Genomic DNA, 20,201 nt, shown 5'->3' on the forward strand with positions numbered 1-20,201 from the left:
GTGGCAACAGCATCAGCACAAGCAAGCAGCCAAGGAGCCACAAATGAATTATCTTGCCGGTCAGACCCATTTCCGTTTCGACAGTAGGAGCAGCAATGGTAAGTTCCTGTGGAAAACTCCACCAGTATTTAAATACCCGTCACTCAGTCTCAGAATCAATAACATTCCTATCCACAATTCTACAGTCAACATACACCATGAAGAGGGTTACACACCGTTCAAAGCATCAGCTTATGGATCAAAACATTATCCTTGACGTCAAGAAATGAGAAACTGATTTCCTCAACCGAAGCCTTGTACACTGTTGTTTTGTGGACATAAGTCCGAAGACGTAGCTCTTAGCGCTATTCTATCCAGGGCAAGCCTCTTAACATCCGCGTTACAGTCCTCACCTTCCTTCCATCCCATACTTCCGCCCATTATGAAAATAATTATTTCGTTATGCCTCCAAATATGTCCTACCAACTTAATCCCTTCTTTTAGCGAAGTTGCGCCACAAATTTCTTGCCCCCTCCCCCCCCCCCCTTTCGATCCAGGATTTCTTTATTATCCGACCTATCAATCTAATTTCCACCATTCCTATGTAGTAACATGTTTGTAAAGCTTCAGTTCCATTGTTGTTTGAGCTGTATTTGAATGTTTCACTTCCTTACAATGCTACACTCGTCTCAAAACTCCAGAAAATAATTCCAAACAATAACGTGTTATCTACAAATACATCAAAATAATATACAATGGACGCATCGAAAAGTAAGCTGTACATATTAACGATGAAGCGAAGTAGCTGCAGATAGCAGTGCACTGGTGGACAATATATTCATGCAACAAGCTGAACTTAAACAAACATGTCTATTGTATGCTAAATGAACTGTCAGTGATGCACACTTAGTGACACTACATAACTTAGCTACTTGTACAGTCCTAAAACATTCAAAGAAAACAATGAGGGTAACTAATCACAAAAAAGGAAGATTAAAGTTAAATAATGTTGACTGGGGTTAATTGCAGCGAGTGTAAATCCCTTTCTAAATTTAACATATTTCTTAATAAGTTTATAACCACTACAAAGAAATACTTGAATGTAATATGTGAAAGAAAGCTCTGACCACTATAGTGACCAGGGTATCTTCAGAGCACAAAACCGATATCTACAAAATATTAATGATAAGTTAGCATCCCAAAATACTTACATACAGTACTGCAGCAGTTTAAGAGAAAATATAAAAAAATCCAGTATTGTGCACATTTCGCCAGAAACTGATGGGTCAGGTAATGAAATAAAATCAATACATACTGTTGCTAAAAGGTAGATAAGAATGAAGTCATAGAACATGACACTATTTTCATTAAAGAGAATGGAAGCATTACAAAAGACAATTCATGTATAGCAGATATTTGTAATACTTACTGTTTGAAGTAGGTAACGTCATTAGAGAGAGCTAAACAGTGAACTGAAGGTACAATACAGAAAGGAGGTCGTGAAATTAATATAACGCAGCCATAAACATCTGAAATAAGGAAAATATCATCACCCTCAAAAAGTAAAAATTCCTGTTGAGATATCTTCAACAAAATATAAAAAAACTTTCAGTTCTCAGTTACGTGTATAATACATCATTAATCCAAGGTATGTACCCAGACACATTAAATATCGTTAGGTGTTCCTATGAAAAGGAGACTCCTTATATTACAGTAACTAGCCTAAAAAAATGATTCATTATTTTTCAAAATTTTTGAAACAGGACTGAACATAACACTTATTACCCACATATATTGTAATTGTGTAAATAGTCATTGACAGTTTAGATTTTAAATGAGCTGCTCTATTGAAACAGCTATTTGTACTTTCACTGAGCATATAATAAAATTTTTAAATGATAAAATATCCCCATGTGTGATTTTCTGTGTCTTGTGAGGCTCATATTACTTTGTCAATCACAACACTCTATTAAGAAAATTAAGTTTTTATGAAACAGATGGTTCAGAAAACACCAAGTTTATTTCTTATTTGAGAAAGAAGTTGCAGGAAATTTCATTAGGATTTTAGAGTACTGCGAATACGGATGTCACATCATCTGCATTGCAAGAAATCACAGTTGGCGTTTCACAGAGTCTGATGATGGAGCTATTATTATTACTGACTTTATTAATGAGCTATCATTTTGTTTGAACCAGAAGGCATAATTGGTCCTTTTCCATTATTGTTAAGTCGAGCAAAGAAGTATCAAAAGGGGAAATTGTAAATGAGGTTTGTGTGAAAGTTATTATCGTATTTTACACAAATGGTCAAATTCAAACACAGCTCATCCTGTTTATATTATCAAAAAGACTCAACCATACAATATACTAATGAACTAACAAAAAAAAACAGTATAGAAAGTTCTAAATTATTGTATGTGTATATTGAAGAAAAATTAGTCTGTAAACATCACAATGTAGACCAACTAAAACATTATCTTGAGCAACTGTTACCATATGCGTAACCGCCAACTTGTGGCAGACAGAATCAGTAAGTTACCATATGCTACATATTTTCATTCATTGGAGTCCTAGGGGATATAACACTGTGGTAAATCTTCAGAGAGGCAAACAGTACTCGCTGCTCAAAACGAAGTAATAATAATTATGCGTAGAGCTCTTCCATGCACCAGTTTAAGACAGTGAGAATATTAACAACAGCCTTATAGTACATTTATTAACTAATAGAATTTGTTGTCAACAGTCCATTGCCATTTGCTAATAAGAGACATACACAAGTAAAATACTAGGAGCAGACTAACTCTGGTACGGGAAGACGTGAAGTACAAAGCAGTAAACCGTCTGACAGTTTGTGCATGACAATAAAATACCTGACAGGCAGCTTAAGTGTTTTCAAATGTACATTAAAAGTGTACTCTTTCTTTACCTTACAGGTAATCAGGATTAGTTAATAAGCAAACGTGTAAACGTCAGGTAAATAGCTATTTAAATTTATACTCTTTTTAGCTGTCGCTCAAATCTTTTTTCAATTAAACCGATCAACATCATAACGTTTTTCATGAATGTGACCCTCGGAATACTAAGATAATTTACTAGCAGATGCAGTTGACATATTTTTGTACTTATAGATGATGAAAACAGGAAAAGTATCAAACAGGTAAGTAAAATGACTTCAGCTTTCGATGTATCTGAAACACAAATAATAAGTTAGCCTATTAATGTTTGTGATATTCGATATCAATAAGTTATCTAGGAAATTTTCTTTCTTGTTTATGATTTGTTACTTAATTCTGTCTTGCTTAGGAAATTCAAAACAAATTTAGACTGAAATGCAGATTTAGTGTTGATAAGAAGGATTATGGGTCCAATAAGAGATATAGCAGTGTGCTTACAATGTAAAATACGTAAAATTGATTAATGCTTCATAATATAAATTAAACTGAACGCCGTACCGCATATGGAAGTGCTCTTGCATGTGAAGGGGTCTTCACCTCTTAATCACGACCAGAAATGTGGAATAAGAAATACTAAAACCTGTCGCCCAAGTCGGCACCAGCTCACCTTGCCTGTATCATCTGTGCTGAATGCTACCATCAGATGCAGTAAAAGTTCATATTCTTGGTTTAAGAGGTGATGAAACACAGCTATATCTGCAACACACCAAGGTCAAAAACTTATTAAGCCTAATACGATAAGACAAAGCCTGGTAAAAACAGTACCACAGTGCTTAGATGCATATTGGGTAACAAAAGGCTTGCATATTGGGATTTTTATGCCTTCACAATTAGTTGGTAGACAAAATAAATTATAAATCCCAAATGTATTTGGACAATAATTATTAATCCTAAGCATACTAGTACTAAAAACACAGTAAGGAGAGTATGGAACAGCTAATATATACTTTGTCAACTATCGATCGTTATCCAAAAGAGAGCCTAACTTAACTCAGCAGTTCGTTAGTAATGAACCTAACAGCGCACTGCGTTTGTAATTATTAATCTCCCAGACTTTTTAGGTTATTCAGGTACAATATGAATACTGGATTTCTTTTAATATTGTAAAATTTGTTTTAAGTATAACAAAAGTTTCTGCCACAGGTCCTAATATCTAGCGAGTAAGCTCACGTGAAAAAGTTAAGGAAATATTGTCCTTCATTAATCATTTTCCTGAAGTCCTGAGCGAATGCTGCTGCTTTAGCATCTGTAATAACTGGTATTAACTGTGAGGCGCTCAGTTTAGTTTAGACGTCCGTGCTAATTATGGCCATTAATGGAGCGACCACTTAGCTTCCCGTCGAGGGCCTCGTTAGGCAAACACCCCAGAGGCCGCCCTAGTCCCTCATCACCGCCTGACACCTCCGAGACAACGGCTGCCTTAAAGCCACCTAGCTACTCACGCTGCTGGGTACACGCCCAAGGTTTATCAAACTTTGCAAAGATGTTCATCACAAGACGCATATTAATCGATTAAACTTTAATTCCATTCAAAACTGATGACCATCATCAACAAGAATGTGAAGTTGACCTCCACAGGCACGAATACATCCTTGTCTTTGTTGTGGTATGAAATAAGAGAGCGTCCATTAGCCATCTTGAGAAATGACGTACTTGCACGAAAGACATGCAGAGCCAGATTTCTAGTTGGAGGCTGATGCCACATCGCAGACGTGCACTATATGTGATAAAGCAAGCGACCGAACAAGACATTCAAGGATTGTTATATGCCTCATAGCAATTGGGGTGTGGACTGCCGTGTGGGGTCTTGAATTATCTTGCTGGAATATGACAATTGGTACGTTGGTCATGAACGGTATGACAACAGGGTTCACCATTCTTGCCACATACTAACGAGAATTTAGTCCCCCTTAAACAATTTCCAAATAGGTTCTACCACGTCCAGTAGTTCGCCATATTATAATTCCAGTAGTTGGAGATGTATGGGTCAAGAGAAGCGGTTGTTTCCTGTGGCCTTTCAGTAGGTCGTCTACAGACAAGTTGGCGTCCATCTGATGATCACAAATAGGTATTTCAGTTGACTATGGCTCAACACCATGTATGCTTTTGGGGTCTGTCGTATAGTGTGACCGGTAAATGACGGATGACAACTTGAAATCTCAACTCAGTTCCAAGAAATTTTGATATCTTGGGATAGCTTAAGGGAACACATGGAAGGTGAATCCACACTTTTTCATCTTTTATTTCGTGTAATACATTTCATTTCTTAATGGCAATATTAACATTACAATTTACAAACTAATTAAACGAATCAGAAATCCGAGCAAAGGTTTAACAGGCTTAAACCTGTTTTTTTTTTCTTTTTTAAGAACACATCAACAATTATACCATTAAAAACAGGATATGGAATGGAAGTACGGAGTTCCCGAAAAAAAAACTGTTACATCAACTGAACGTGGCTGCAAGCATGTTCAACAAACAATCTTATCAATAAGGTGAATTACAGAAAAGGCCGTTAAGTGTACTTACAAATTTCTAGCCTAGCCGACCGTTACACAGCTGAACATCGTTCATCGTGGTTACTCACAAGACACGCCACTGATTTAAGCTGTTGGGAGGCCGCTTAACAATGTATAAGCCTTAATAAAAATGCCCTAAATAATAAACTACACAGTCTCTCAAACAGACCAGCTAGAAATCTATAAAATTTAAACATAAATTGACACCCATATATTGCAACCAAAGGTTAAATTTAACAGTCCTTAAAATTACTAATATTCTCTACTAGTCATGTCAGCGCCTGCTGATTCAGTAACACAAACATACGTATATACCACCTTGATTTCCACACAGATCGAGCCACAAATTATTCCCTTCACGAAACCGATCACAGGGAATACTCTTACACTTGCGTGATATATGGCCTAGAAAACAATTTGGAATTAGTAACAACGACAGATGGTCCTGCGCTCAAACACAGGTAAGTGCCCTATTCCATATAACACATGCATGGCCTTACGACCGAGCGAGGTGGCGCAGTGGTTAGACACTGGACTCGCATTCGGGAGGACGACGGTTCAATCCCGCGTCCGACCATCCTGATTTAGGTTTTCCGTGATTTCCCTAAATCGCTCCAGGCAAATGCCGGGATGGTTCCTTTCAAAGGGCACTGCCGACTTCCTTCCCCGTCCTTCCCTAATCCGATGAGACCGATGACCTCGCTGTCTAGTCTCCTTCACCAAAACAACCCAACCCATGGCCTTACATGGTCAAAATAAGAAAACAACACTTAACTCCACTTAGGTGAGAAGGAGCCGCGACTTGCAGGGCGTTATTGCTTCCAAGCCACACAGACGATCTTCGATGTTGTGTAAACCTTAAATTCGCAGAATAAGCCCGGAACTTGTCGACCAGATTGTGCGCGACATCCGTCTCTCCTCGCGCCGCTTGCTGCTGCCAGTCTTGTCCCCGACGGATTTAACTTTACGCCGTTCCTCGAGACCCGCGCCGGACAGCCGGAGTCCCCGAAAAGCCACAACATGTCCGCCACGTACTCCTCAGCTCACTGGCCTCCACAACCCCCGCCAAAACCAGCAACACACGTCGACCAAAGACCTTGGTTGGCGATACACGATCGACTCGATATTAGCAACCTAAGCAGCTAGTGGCGCCAGTGAAAAGCCATACCGCCATTATTACAGCCGCCACGGCTCAATCTTTTCCTGACGGTATGTAGGGACACTCGCGTAACGTTTGTGAGGATTTCAACTACAGTCATCCACCAGAGCCAATCGAAGAATGTTTCGATCTTCTTGTGGAGGAGTGACCTGGCTGTTATCCTGAGTCCATCTCGACACCACTCGTTCTGCACTCATAGTACCACAGCCAACTGTCTGTTCGATCTGTGGGACGGTGCTCCACGTCCCTCATGTCAGTGATTCGCCCTTTCTCAAAGTCAGAAAGATAACGATTATATGAATGACAATTCCTCTGGACCTGTGTTGCCGTCTCCTCCTGAATAGTTTCAAGACGTTAGACACATCCAACAGTCACCAAATATATCCAACTATTCATTTGTAGTGATGATTCTTTGCTCTACTGAAAATTCAGAAAATGACCTCATATAAGGATGAAATTTTAATCAACAGACACCTCAAGCACGGAAATACTGAATGTCCAATCCAGGTATTATCACACATCGACCAAAAACCGGAAGAACAAAACAAAACCTGCCTGCAATCAGTACACACCAGGGTGCCAGGAATCTTCAGAGACGTTAAAGGTTGTCTATCGTTATTTCCTTTCTTGTATGGAAATTTAAGGCACTACAGGTCATTGGTTCAAATGGCTCTAAACACTATGGGACTCAACTTCTGAGGTCATAAGACCCCTAGAACTTAGAACTAGTTACACCTAACTAACCTAAGGACATCACACACATCCATGCCCGAGGCATGATTCGAACCTGCGAACGTAGCGGTCTCGCGGTTCCAGACTGCAGCGCCTAGAACCGCACGGCCACTTCGGCCGGCTAACTACAGGACATGCGAATCCCTCTCTAGAAGGAAATGTACCATCATGGAAATTTGAGAACATAGATGAGGATGTAGCTGCTAAATTTAATGTAAGATGAAAGAGGTTTCATGCTGTAGTTACAAAGTCTGAATTGATATTCAGTGTATCAACGATACAACGTTTAGTACTGCGCTGACTAGCATAGACGATTGGGACTGAATTGTAACAGAGATGTTATTGAGCACTGAAAATGATACTGCCTAATAATTGTTGAACTACTACAGCCTTAATGAAAAGAATCGCCACTAACATCGATTTCAATACTTGCAGTGTGTTACATGAGAGTTTCAAGAATTCACTGTCTTCAGTCGGGCGTGAAAGCTATGCATCTCTATCACCATTACATCAGGCCGAATCGGACAACGCTTGATGCGCTTCAGGCACAGATCTGTGACCTGTGCAAAAAATATCTCACCTCTTTTTACGAAAATACCGAAGGGTTTAAACAAAGAGATTCCCTCGAAGCTTGTGTTCTGAACGTCGTGTAACGTGGTGGGCTAACATGCAACAAGTTATTTAGCAAGCTTTTCTTTCTATCTAACGTCATGAACCACGGACCTTGCCGTTGGTGGGGAGGCTTGCGTGCCTCAGCGATACAGATGGCCGTACCGTAGGTGCAACCACAACGGAGGGGTATCTGTTGAGAGGCCAGACAAACATGTAGTTCCTGAAGAGTGGCAGCAGCCTTTTCAGTAGTTGCAGGGGCAACAGTCTGGATGATTGACTGATCTGGCCTTGTAACATTAACCAAAACGGCCTTGCTGTTCTGGTACTGCGAACGGCTGAAAGCAAGGGGAAACTACAGCCGTAATTTTTCTCGAGGACATGCAGCTTTACTGTATGATTAAATGATGATGGGGTCCTCTTGGGTAAAATACTGCGGAGGTAAAATAGTCCCCCATTCGGATCTCCGGGCGGGGACTACTCAAGAGGACGTCGTTATCAGGAGAAAGAAAACTGGCATTCTACGGATCGAAGCGTGGAATGTCAGATCCCTTAATCGGGCAGGTAGGTTAGAAAATTTAAAAAGGGAAATGGATAGGTTAAAGTTAGATATAGTGGGAATTAGTGAAGTTCGGTGGCAGGAGGAACAAGACTTTTGGTCAGGTGATTACAGCGTTATAAATACAAAATCAAATAGGGGTAATGCAGGAGTAGGTTTAATAATGAATAAAAAAATAGGAGTGCGGGTTAGCTACTACAAACAGCATAGTGAACGCATTATTGTGGCCAAGATAGACACAAAGCCCATGCCTACTACAGTAGTACAAGTTTATATACCAACTAGCTCTGCAGATGATGAAGAAATTGATGAAATGTATGATGAGATAAAAGAAATTATTCAGGTAGTGAAGGGAGACGAAAATTTAATAGTCATGGGTGACTGGAATTCGTCAGTAGGAAAAGGGAGAGAAGGAAACATAGTACGTGAATATGGATTAGGGGGAAGAAATGAAAGAGGAAGCCGCCTTGTAGAATTTTGCACAGAGCATAACTTAATCATAGCTAACACTTGGTTCAAGAATCATAAAAGACGGTTGTATACCTGGAAGAATCCTGGAGATACTAAAACGTATCACATAGATTATATAATGGTAAGACAGAGATTTAGGAACCACGTTTTAAATTGTAAGACATTTCCAGGGGCAGATGTGGACTCTGACCACAATCTATTGGTTATGAACTGTAGATTGAAACTGAAGAAACTGCAAAAAGGTGGGAATTTAAGGAGATGGGACCTGGATAAACTGAAAGAACCAGAGGTTGTAGAGAGTTTCTGGGAGAGCGTAAGCGAACAATTGACAGGAATGGGGGAAATAAATACAGTAGAAGAAGAATGGGTAGCTCTGAGGGATGAAGTAGTGAAGGCAGCAGAGGATCAACTAGGTAAAAAGACGAGGCCTAATAGAAATCCTTGGGTAACAGAAGAAATATTGAATTTAATTGATGAAAGGAGAAAATATAAAAATGCAGTAAATGAAGCAGGCAAAAAGGAATACAAACGTCTAAAAAATGAGATCGACAGGAAGTGCAAAATGGCTAAGCAGGGATGGCTAGAGGACAAATGTAAGGATGTAGAGGCTTATCTCACTAGGGGTAAGATAGATACTGCCTACAGGAAAATTAAAGACACCTTTGGAGAGAAGAGAAACACTTGTATGAATATCAAGAGCTCAGATGGCAACCCAGTTCTAAGCAAAGAAGGGAAAGCAGAAAGGTGGAAGGAGTATATAGAGGGTTTATACAAGGGCGATGTACTTGAGGACAATATTATGGAAATGGAAGAGGATGTAGATGAAGATGAAATGGGAGATAAGATACTGCGTGAAGATTTTGACAGAGCACTGAAAGACCTGAGTCGAAACAAGGCCCCGGGAGTAGACAACATTCCATTAGAACTACTGATGGCCTTGGGAGAGCCAGTCATGACAAAACTCTACCATCTGGTGAGCAAGATGTATGAGACAGGCGAAATACCCCCAGACTTCAAGAAGAATATAATAATTCCAATCCCAAAGAAAGCAGGTGTTGACAGATGTGAAAATTACCGAACTATCAGTTTAATAAGTCACAGCTGCAAAATACTAACGCGAATTCTTTACAGACGAATGGAAAAACTGGTAGAAGCGGACCTCGGGGAAGATCAGTTTGGATTCCGTAGAAATGTTGGAACACGTGAGGCAATACTAACCTTACGACTTATCTTAGAAGAAAGATTAAGAAAAGGCAAACCTACGTTTCTAGCATTTGTAGACTTAGAGAAAGCTTTTGACAACGTTAACTGGAATACTCTCTTTCAAATTCTGAAGGTGGCAGGGGTAAAATACAGGGAGCGAAAGGCTATTTACAATTTGTACAGAAACCAGATGGCAGTTATAAGAGTCGAGGGGCATGAAAGGGAAGCAGTGGTTGGGAAAGGAGTGAGACAGGGTTGTAGCCTCTCCCCGATGTTATTCAATCTGTATATTGAGCAAGCAGTAAAGGAAACAAAAGAAAAATTCGGAGTAGGTATTAAAATTCATGGAGAAGAAGTAAAAACTTTGAGGTTCGCCGATGACACTGTAATTCTGTCAGAGACAGCAAAGGACTTGGAAGAGCAGTTGAACGGAATGGACAGTGTCTTGAAAGGGGGATATAAGATGAACATAAACAAAAGCAAAACAAGGATAATGGAATGTAGTCAAATTAAATCGGGTGATGCTGAGGGGATTAGATTAGGAAATGAGACACTTAAAGTAGTAAAGGAGTTTTGCTATTTAGGGAGCAAAATAACTGATGATGGTCGAAGTAGAGAGGATATAAAATGTAGACTGGCAATGGCAAGGAAATCGTTTCTGAAGAAGAGAAATTTGTTAACATCGAGTATAGATTTAAGTGTCAGGAAGTCGTTTCTGAAAATATTTGTATGGAGTGTAGCCATGTATGGAAGTGAAACATGGACGATAACCAGTTTGGACAAGAAGAGAATAGAAGCTTTCGAAATGTGGTGCTACAGAAGAATGCTGAAGATAAGGTGGGTAGATCACGTAACTAATGAGGAAGTATTGAATAGGATTGGGGAGAAGAGAAGTTTGTGGCACAACTTGACTAGAAGAAGGGATCGGTTGGTAGGACATGTTTTGAGGCATCAAGGGATCACAAATTTAGCATTGGAGGGCAGCGTGGAGGGTAAAAATCGTAGAGGGAGAGCAAGAGATCAATACACTAAGCAGATTCAGAAGGATGTAGGTTGCAGTAGGTACTGGGAGATGAAGAAGATTGCACAGGATAGAGTAGCATGGAGAGTTGCATCAAACCAGTCTCAGAACTGAAGACCACAACGTCATTCTTTCTTGTCCATCACATATCATTATAATTAGTCTATCAAATCTTTAATTTCAAAGAGAAAAGTTAAGATAGTGACTGAAATCTGCATGTGTTACAAAGAGTCTCGACCCATTAGAGTGCAATGGACAGAACGTTGAAATTACCGTATGAAATTCTCAAAAAAGTTCTTCTTTCCGATGCTGTTCAAATTGCCGTCACATTGGTTTGAACATTAATTATGTCGTCAACGAGTTGATCCTGCACCTGAATTTCGGCATTTTGTCGTTTTGTGGTTGGTTGGTACTGATAACACCAAGTCTCGTCATCGGCTATGATTCTTTCAGGAAAAGAATTGTCCGCATTTTGCATTTCAGTCAAGTGGCGACAAGCGTCCACGCATCGCTGTTTTTGTCGGGAATCAAGGTGTGCGAGTCAAACTTTCACACACTGTTCTCTTCGTCAAACCATTCTGGAGAATGTTTTGAAGACTTGAGTCAGAGATGTTGCTCCATTGTGAGAAAACAACGCTGACACACTAGGGGTACATGTCCACTACTAAATACTGCTTGCTCACAACTGACTGGTCGAAATCATATATGTTGTTTACAGTTGTTTCTTCAAGCTGCTACCGTACTTACTAAGCTGAAATCGCTTATACACCAACAATAAAACCAGTCACGGAACTTTTTGGACGGATGGTGTGGACGCACGCTGTTCATATCTACTTTAAACACGATAAAGTCGTTTGCAATAAACTAAAAACAAAATCCCCTTGTTTATAATTCCAACAGTATGACAGAGCAGCAGTAACTTCACATGCAGTTACGAATTTATCCAGCTATTGCCGATTTTGAGCCAATGACAGTTTCAGATAATCACGATCAGATTGCAGAAGTCGTCCAACAAAAATACCCACAGGTTGGAACTCATCCGCTGTTTGCATTACAAATAATTTAGAGCCAGAAAATCAGGATTTAACATCCCGTTGTTAGCTTGATTATTAGAGACGTGGCACTATAGAGGACTGAACGAAGATAAGTGAGTAGATCTGCTGTGGGCCGCAGAGATTAGTTCTTAATAAACAACTTGTAATTACTGGTACTTTTTTCTCTTTGTTTCGCGAAACGCTTTACAGAATGATCGTAATGATAAAAGGAACTGCAGCAAATGTGGACCCACAACACTGAAAATTAATTTCCCTCCTACTTTTACATCTATTCTGTGAACGTTAGATTGCAGTATAGTCAGCAAGAGGGTTACAAAGCAAACGAAAATAATAGTAAAAATTGCGTGCGGCTCTACGGCTTGTTTCATATCTTTCAGTTTGGCGCCACTTCGGCGAATTGCGTGCTCCAAGTAATCGCACCAGAGAAAGAGAATGTACAGTTCAATGTGGAGTCGGAACCATGTGTCGTTTTTGGAGACTCTTCACATCATTTACAGACGAAAGCTACGATAAAGCCAGACCGAAATATTCCGTAGTTCGACTGGGATTCGCATCGACTTCTCGGTTTCAGGGCATGCACTTTACCACAAAACCGCCAAACTCGACAAAGCAAACGGTTATCTGTAGCGTTATCAGTGGAGGATCTATCCTGTCAGAACTTACTTTGGTTGCTTGTAGTAAGAATACGCTAACACGGAGTACGCGGCTGTAAAATTTAATCACGCCGCGTGCGATGTCCGCCAACTTCCGGTGACACTTCACGCGACGTAACGGTGTATTTAATTCTCCTGGACGTCCGTTTCGCGTTGTGCGTTGTGAGAGTGTCACAGGACGTACCACACTTCATGTTCAGTGAGGACGCTACTTAGCGATCTCTCAGTGATGAGGTATTTTACACTAAGCCAACCAATTCTTTCTACAAAAATGGCTCTGAGCACTATGGGACTCAACTGCTGTGGTCATAAGTCCCCTAGAACTTAGAACTACTTAAACCTAACTAACCTAAGGACATCACACACATCCATGCCCGAGGCAGGATTCGAACCTGCGACCGTACCGGTCGTGCGGTTCCAGACTGTAGCGCCTTTAACCGCTCGGCCACTCCGGCCGGCAATTCTTTCTACATCTAGAAAGAATAACATTGCCGGAATTCTGTAAATTGCGTGTCTTGTTTGCTACCTTACTTTTGCTCATTCTCAACGCTGAATACTAGACATCAAAACTTACCTAAGGCACTTTCTTTATTTTTCGTTCCAACGGAACTGTCATCTTAGGCTGCATACGATGAATTTCCATTCGACTTTGACTAAAAGCTTTTGGTATAGACCAGTTTATCCAGACCAAATACATGTTATTAGGAGTACTAGATTTGTAGTGTTCTTATGTTCCTATGCTGGGTGCAATCAGTAGCTACTGAAAAAGTATGTTCACTTGTTTAGAGTATGACAAACACAAACCTCGACTATCTACTGAGACTTCAAAACAATTTTCAAAGATTTTTGAATTTTTTACTGTTTTGCATCGGTTTTGTCGTTACTGCAACATGTGTTCTCTATTTCTTTTTCAGCTGTGTACATGAAGGTGTCGCTCCTAGTTAACGCCAGGCTATGGTGGGCGTGCTATCATTACTAACAGTATCGTCAGTCCTGTGCTTGCTGTTTACCGTTGACGATGCAGCTCAGAGACCTTGTAAACTTCACATCAGGCTCTAAATCTGAATTCTCATACGTGTTCTGCCACTCTGCGTAGAAAAGGGCTTTACATCGTAGTGTTGTACAGAATATGATCAAAAGTATCTGGGGACCCTATGTATTGAGGAACTGACCACCAGATATTTATGATGGGCTGACCCACTAGTGTAACAGGAGACGGAGAGTATCGCATTGCCAAGAGAGAGAGAGAGAGAGAGAGAGAGAGAGAGAGAGAGAGAGAGAAAGAGAGAGAAGCAGTGACAGCAGAATGGGACTGTGAGGAGTCAGTGATTTCTGACGTAGACTTGTGACTGGATGACAACACAGTAGCAATTCCATAAGGAACATTCCAGCCCTGCTAAAGCTGCTCTAGTCGGCAGTTAATATCGTGATTGTGAAGTGCAAACGTGAAGGAACCAGAGTAGTTGACAGAGACGAGGCAGAGCTCATGTTCTGACCGACAGGGAACACTGAAGACAACGGAGGGTGTTTGAGAAAAATCGCACAAAGTCAGCAGAAGGAGTCACTCGAGATCCAAAGCCCTGCCAGCTGTCCGCTTAGTACAATGAATGTGTGAAGGGAGTTAAAAAGAATGGGATACAATGGTGGTGCAACTCCTCGAAAGTCACGCATCTCTGTAATTAATGATAAGCGACGCTAGAGGTGATGTAAAGAGCGACGCCACTAAGTTGTGGATGACTGAAAACGAATGATTTGGAGTGATGAATCACGTTATACCCTGTGGCAATCCGATGGAAGGATTTAGCTTTAGCGAATGTCTAGAGAACGTTATCTGCCATTACCTTTAGTGCCAACAGTGAAGTATAGCAGGTGTTACTGTTTGGCTGTGGTTTCTGTGGTTAGGGTGTGCTCCTGTTATCACGCTTTATAAACACGTTTTAAAAAATTTTGTACTGTTACAGTAACGGGCCAGTTCACAGATGACAATTGGTTGTATTAGCACAATGCACAACGTCATAAAGCAGCATCTGTGAGGCATTGGTTTCTGGACAATAGCATTCCTGAATTGGGCTGGCCTGCCCGGATTCTCTATCTGAACCACAGTGGAACATTTTTAGGTAAGCTGGGACGTCGAATTTATTCCAGTCTCCAGCGTCCAACATCACTACACAGCCTGATCTCTGCTCTTGAGGAGCAAAGGGCTGCCATTCCTCTGCAGATATTCAGGCAACCCACTGATAATGTGACCAGCAAAATTCAAGCCGTCATAAGGGCGAACGGTGGACACACACCATATTAGTGGTCACTGATAGATATCTGGGTACATTTGATCACATACTTTCGGTCTGATGACGTGTATATGGTTAGTTAGCGTGGTCTCAGACAAGTTCAGAATTTTTAAAGGTTTGTATTTGCGTGTTTCTCATATTATAAACATGTGGGCTGCACATGTATCCAGTTGCCGTCAAAAGCGGACAGTTGTGTACCATGTACTGCCAAGAACAATCAGAGTACTGACGGTCTGTAATGTGAAATGAGGAAATGTGTGGTGTATTTAATAGTTTTCTGCATGGTAAATTATCCAGGATATACTGCCTGACATACTGCAGCAACATTCTGTAGATGACGATTACCTTCATGATCTGGATGCAATGCAAGATTTGGCTAGGATTTTTAACATAATGGAGATATGTGATAATGTAACATCAAACTATGACATCTGTGTGAAAGAAGGCTACCAAGGAAAGAGAAATTTGATTGTGAACAACAACTACACAGTTGTAATAGGCAGTTTAATGTGGAAGAGTTCCAATTATAGAACAAAGATATATACGAAGTCTACGTAACATCACAAGCCTAGTAGAGAACAATGATATTGATAACCATCTTACAGATTTAATAAAGTGTCCCCAACCTGCATCTACTTCAGATTTGTTGTCCTCTTTGGCTGGATAATGAGCTATTACTAGACTGAAAGATACGAATTTTAACTATGGAATGGATGATGTGTCTGAACGTGTGGAAAACTGTCTAAGTGCACTAAACATCGATTTCCACCATTTGGCACCGTAAGTTAGCACTATCACCAGAACATGACAAACGTTTTGTACTGCATGAGCCGTGCCGGCTCTTATCGATTGATCGATCGGGTCGACATGGAGCGATCTTTGGGCTCGGCCGTTTGACGTCTTTTTTCGCCGCGACGGGCGTGTGGCGGTAGAGAGGGACAGCCGGAGAGCCGCGCGGCACTGGGCAATCAGGGGGAGAGTGGTTGGGCAGGCCGGGGCACGACGCAGAGGCTGTGGTGTGTTTGACACGTTTGCAAGACCGAACCTGGCTTGTAGTGTGGGAACTGGACTCGGCCACATTACCCGAATCGAGTCGTGCGGCCCTGATTTGGATCTGTAAAGGATTTCATAAGAGATTTGGTGAGAATTGCTTGTCATGTCTTTGGTGCGCATATTATGCTGATCCTTGCTTCCCAAGTATCGGCTCCATGACCGGAAACTGTTGTCTTGCCAACCAAAAGGTCCCCTCTATTTAGTGCTGTTTATGTAAACACGTGTTATTGTGTTTGGTTAAAGGTTTACCTGGATTTTGTGATGTGATACAGTACGAGTAAGCGAGGTGTATTAATTGGTACTATCGCTGTTCGGAGTGACGGACGGCATAAGTCAGTATGGTGAAACTGTAATATTTTTCCTGGTACACTGAGCTGTGTGGACTTTGTTATAGTTGGTTCAAAGTATAGGCTTAACAATGAATCTGTACGTTCTGTGTTATCTAATTGCATTACTTGTTCACTCGTAAGCAGTGAAATGGTAGTCTTACTAGACTGTTTATCAGTATGCTGTTAAGGGGCGATTTAAATGAGCTCCCCATTTTCAGTGAGCATATGTTAACCTACTAGTGTAGTTTAAATTTCTAAGCTGACTTAGTATTATGCTATTCGCCCTTACGTCAAGGGCATTAGTTATTGATTCACCCTTGACTATTTTATTTCAATGTTCGTGAAATAGGCTACTATTTTATACATCGTAGTTATTTTACGTTTGAGGAATTAATGTTTGCCGTTTTCCTCCCCTCCCACCTTTTCTCTGAAATTGTGCAGTAGCACGGGCTCTAAGACCATTTTTTCAGTGTTATAATGTACAGCGTGCGGCACCCTGTCCAGCTCGCCCGCGTGCTGTGGGTTCAGGGTCTAGCCGCCTCTGGTCTGGGTCCAGTGCCCCCCACCCCCCTTCTGCTACTTGAATCAGCCTGTGCATATGTGACGTCACTTGGTTTGAAAATCTGTCATGAAGGGGGTGTATCTGTTTGTATTTTATTTTTAAAATATTGTGATATCCATGATTGGTTTAACTTTATCTCATTATTGTTCAAATATTCAAATGTGTGTGAAATCTTACGGGACTCAACTGCTAAGGTCATCAGTCCCTAAGCTTACACACTACTTAACCTAAATTATCCTAAGGACAAACACACACACCCATGCCCAGGGAGGACTCGAACCTCCGCCAGGACGAGCCGCACAATCCGTGACTGCAGCACCTTTAGACCGCTCGGCTAATCCCGCGCGGCCTCATTATTGTAGTCTCCTTTTGCGAGCTTTACTGTGTGCAGAATTTAATTAACTTATGAATCACTTAATGCCTGTTTAAAGATTAATGTTGTTGTTTGAATAGGGTGCTTGCCCGTGCTTGTAAGGATTCTTTGCTAACTTACCATATCACAAAAAGTTTAAAGGTAAAATTCTATTTCCTAAAGAAAAGTTTAATAAAGGTGTTTTTGTTATAAACTGTGAATGTTGCTTATGTGGCTCGGCCCTGCCGCTCAACAGAAATTGTCTGATTAGGGTGAATTGACCACCACACTGCAAAATAAAGTTAATACGCTAGCTTGGGTTGAGGTTGACTGTACTGTTGGCTGACTCTGAAAAGTAGTTGAAAGTTGTCATCCATCCGACCTTTGTATCTGCACAGTGAGTGTACTAATGTGTGCAAACTTATCTTACCATTTAGCACACAAATGGACAAAACATCTGAACTGTCTTCTCAAGCCCAAGGTGCTAAACAGACATTCTAAATAAATATGAACTTGGCCCTGTAAGACAGCTAATATAAGATGCGAATTGTAACAAAAATCATTAGAAATGTTGCTATCATGTAACTAGAATACATCAATTAATAAAGGTGAAAGTTTGGGGGTATATTCTAGAAATAAACAACATCTATTCCCTTTTTTATTCTACATATAATTTATCAAATGTGCTTTCAGAGGTCAAGCGATACACAACAACCATTTTAATTACTTTTGACACTCAATAACAAAATATTTAACTCTTCATCATATTGAATTGATGATTATTAAAATCATTAACTCTAAACATAAATTGTTTATCAGAGGAAAGAAGGACTAAAAATCTTCATCAACTTATTTACATCTGAGTTGTCATAGCTGGCCAATGCACTGAGTTGTTGGAGCATAAATTTACTTTTTGTACCAATGAAAAAACTCATATACTCAATGTGAGGGTAGGTCAGTATCCTAGTTTTTGATATTCAATGGTCAAAGGGTACACAAATTGGAGTGAGCAATTCTAGACTCAACATTTACTGTGGACTAATGCACAATGGTACTTTACCAAGCGGCATCTGCAACGGCGTTGTCTCTGTGCTGGATCTGAAACGCTAATTCCCTACTCTGGCCTTGACTGAATTCTCTCAGTCTCAACTTTTTCTTTTTTTTTTTTTTTTTTTAACTATGGGACTTAACTTCTGAGGTCATCAGTCCCCTAGAACTTACAACTACTTAAACCTAACTAACCTAAGGATATCACACACATCCATGCCCGAGGCAGGATTCGAACCTGCGACCGTAGCGGTCGCGCGGTTCCAGACTCTAGCGCCTAGAACCGCTCGGCCACTGCGGCCGGCCAGTCTCAACTTTCCTGCATTCCATAGAAAGTTATTCTTTCTTTAGTCGAAATAATGGCTATTGCACACTCGCTAAGGGTTGGAGCAATGTGCACAATTTCTTTGCCCGCAAAAATTTCTGCAGGAGTAATTAACTACCTCTTAGCTGTCTGTCGCCACGATATGTGAAGCGTATCATTCTCACTTCGCAGAAAGCAAAGCTCTCAATGCCCTCACTTATGTGCCACACACTTGTGCAGTCTGCCGCGAGATGAGAGGGAGAGATCTCAATTTTAAGTCTCAAAATGCTTTTGTAAAAGGTGGATCTCCCCAGTGTGGCTTCAGCCAATCACTGTCTCGCTGGAGGTGAATTTTATTTTTCTTGCTAGGTCGCAGCCTAACCCTCTTAATGCCATGCAGCCACTTACCCTAGGTCCCAGCAGTATTTACATTAAAAAGAATAATGTATTGTTCTGGCCTTCTCTCTTTCTGCACTGAAGCTCGCCGTTCTCTTGTTAAATGGGGTTTTCCGATACCATTAACCACCTGCTTGGTTCAGCTCCAAAATGTGATTCAGTTTAACTTGTTTGTTCATGCCCTTTTCCATATATTGCTAGATATTGTTTTGTTCGTTTACGGTACATGAGATTAAATGCAATTGCCTTTTTTTGGTATAACGTAATTATTATTTTCTGAGGCTCTCATTCAGTATCGTACTGTCGTTATGGATCAAGCTCATGTAAGGTCCGTAAAATCTGGACGCCTTACAAAATGGGTAGTTGAAAAAATAGCAACCTACGTTTCTGATGTACACTGATGAGCCAAAACATCATGACCACTTGCTTAATATCTTATTTGTCCATTATTTGAACGAAATAAATCACTGATTCTGCATATCAGGGATCTGACAGTTTGTTGGTAGGTTTGTGGAGGTATGTGAGATTAGATGTCTATGAACAGGTCATGAAATTCTTGTAAATAACGGGCCGCTGATTTGCGTACACGGTGATGGTGCCGGATAGCAACATAGATGGGTTCCATAGAAATTACATTAGGTGAATTTTGTAGCCGAGACTTCAAAGTGTGTTGATTGCTCCTCGAAGCACTGTAGAACTGTCCTGACTCCGAGACACGGACAGTTATACGGCTGAAGGATGACATCGCCATCGGGAAAGACGTCAGACATGAAAGGATGCAGGTGGTTCGCATCTGTCAACGAGTCTTCGATCACCACCAAAGGTCTCATGCAAGCGCAGGCGAATGTCTCCTACAGAACAATACGCCTCCCGCCATCCTGAGTCCGTGGTGCACTGCACTCTTCGAGCCGCGGTTCACCTCAGTGACGGAGTTTGTGGAGACGACCATCGACCTA

The sequence above is a fragment of the Schistocerca nitens genome, chromosome 4 (assembly GCF_023898315.1).
Source record: "Schistocerca nitens isolate TAMUIC-IGC-003100 chromosome 4, iqSchNite1.1, whole genome shotgun sequence".
In the NCBI taxonomy this organism is placed as follows: Eukaryota; Metazoa; Arthropoda; class Insecta; order Orthoptera; family Acrididae; genus Schistocerca; species Schistocerca nitens.